This window comes from Lontra canadensis, unplaced genomic scaffold, assembly GCF_010015895.1.
Source record: "Lontra canadensis isolate GAN:19392208 unplaced genomic scaffold, GSC_riverotter_1.0 scaffold29, whole genome shotgun sequence".
NCBI lineage: Eukaryota > Metazoa > Chordata > Mammalia > Carnivora > Mustelidae > Lontra > Lontra canadensis.
In genome coordinates, this window is record NW_022631023.1 from 18,835,932 (window position 1) to 18,838,219 (window position 2,288).

Genomic DNA, 2,288 nt, shown 5'->3' on the forward strand with positions numbered 1-2,288 from the left:
GTTAATGAAAAAAATATAAGAAATTTCACTTAGCAAAATACACCCAAAAGGAAATCACAGTACAAAGTCAGTTTCAGTCAAGGCATCACCAACCAGTTCCTACAGTATTAGCCATGTATCTGAATTTTCAAAAGTAAGTCACTTTTAAAAGCTTAAATCTAGCTTAAAAGATTATAAATGAAAATAAACTAGAATAAACAAAAATGAGAAATGTTCTTCTTTGAATTAGAGATCTAACACCTTGAGTTTTCCAAAAAAGCACACCTCTTCAAGGTGTGGTGTAAATATTCATTTAAAGTGCTTAAACTAGTTTAACTCAGATAACAGCACTCTGAAGTACACTACCAAAATGTTAATTGAGAAAAACTGAAAGGAGTTTTAGTTAACTCATTATCACATGCTAGAAGAAAGTTTGCATGAGAAAATACTGAAGAGGCAATTTTTTAATCCAGATTTCACAATTTGTGGTGCAAAAACAGGTCCCACATCTTCCTCCAGAGTCATAATTGCTTTTCACTGCTTCTAGGCTGCCTGTGAAAATTTGGTTGCAGTAACTCAAATGCTCCTACCAAACTTGTCATCTCCACTCATGCTATTTATGCTTCCAAAGCCAGCCTTATAATAGCCACTCACAGACTGGCTCTGGTGGCCACTGGGAGTGGACTAGGCTGACACCACCATGCCTTGCATCATCTGGCTGCAATACGCCCCAAAGCTGGCCCCAGTTGTGGAGTTCAGGAAAAGTTCTGTATAGCTCTGTTGCATGCTGGTCCAGTCTTTGGATACAGATATATGCCACAGCTTCTTTGTGAATGGCAAACTCAGCATCAGCTTGGCTGGTCACTCTTTGTTCAGAGCCGACCTCAATATGGCTCTCCCAGGATTGCAGGGAAAGAAGTTATTAAATTCTCTTCTCTGTGGCTGTGAATGGCAGTCCTCCCATGTGGATACAGTGTCCAGTTGTACTCTGGGCAGTAAATTCTCTGTCTCCATATCTGTGGTCATACATACCTGAGAGATTACAGTAACTGAGGTCTCTCCAAAACAGATGGTTGGTGAAGCCATAGCCATCACTGAGGCTGCTGTACTTCTGGTAGCTCCCTTAGCCTGCACTATCAGGACCAGACCTCATCCTCTCCAGCCTGCTTGCTGGACAATGCTAGCATGCTTCCTGGCTGTGCCTGGGTGGTCGTAAGACTTCGGCCCCTGTGCAGACATGAACTTGAGAGGAGGATCCGTGTATGACTAACTTCTTCCTGACCGCTCTTGATCACTTCAATGTATCTGTGCTCTATTCTCTCCTTGTGCTTCTCTAGGACCTTCTCAGCTGACTCCTGGGATATAAGCTACAGGAAGGTTTTCTCTGTAATCTTGCCCTTGGGGTCAGAAGCAATGTGATCCCATTTGGAACAATTTCCAACCATGAGAATGGACCAATTTCTTCATTGGTGCATCCAAATGAAGCCATCATTGGTGGTGTCAGCACTGTTTGGACCACTGGGTTTCAACACCCAATCCCTCTTAGTTCTGTGGGACTCGGACACCTCAAGATACTGGTGTCCCATGCCTTCCTTGTCTTTTTTAAGGGCCATTGTTACCTCATTTTCTGGTTCAAGTTCAACAAAAGCCTCTCTACTCTGCCTGCCTTCTCTAGTATAGATGAAATGAATGCCTGCAGACTCATCATGAATAGTGCACTGAGAAAGGAGAAAAGAGCATCCTGCACATCCTCAACAACAGAGTAGGACCAGGCCAGGCCATAGAGCTTGACCAAAAATCCTACACCTCCCTCGGGTCCCAGCAGCATGGACATTTGAGGGGACAGATGTCAAACAAGCTTGGGTGCAACTTTCTATGGCTTAAACAACCACCCCTGGGGAAGGAACGCCCACAGTCAAAGACACTCCTGGTAGTAATGAATTGTTCTAAACAAGAGCCATATGGCCATCTTGCCTTAGTCCCCCAGCACTCCCGAGAGCAACTAGGGCTGACAATGCTGGGACTGGGTTGGGTTCCAGCTTCCTTCCTCCTGGGACAGGCCCTTAGTTTAGTCTTCATTCTCAGTGCACATGAGTGTCACCAGAGGATTTTAAGTAGGAGGGAGACTAATATGGACTTAGGGAGATTCATTAGTGAGGAGAAAAAGAGAGGACAAGGGCAAGGCCGTCCATGGAAAGCAGCAGAAATGAAAAAGGTATGGGTAGATGTGAGAGCTATTTAAGAAATGAACTGGGCTGTTGGTGGATTGAAGGGAAAGATTGAGGAAGAAATTCATAAAGGGACACAAT

The 2,288-nt window shown here is 44.1% G+C and overlaps 1 pseudogene; it reads right to left on the bottom strand.

The window, feature by feature from the left end:
* Positions 1-555: 555 nt before the first annotated feature.
* LOC116872360 lies at positions 556-1,807 on the bottom strand (annotated as a pseudogene).
* Positions 1,808-2,288: the final 481 nt, after the last annotated feature.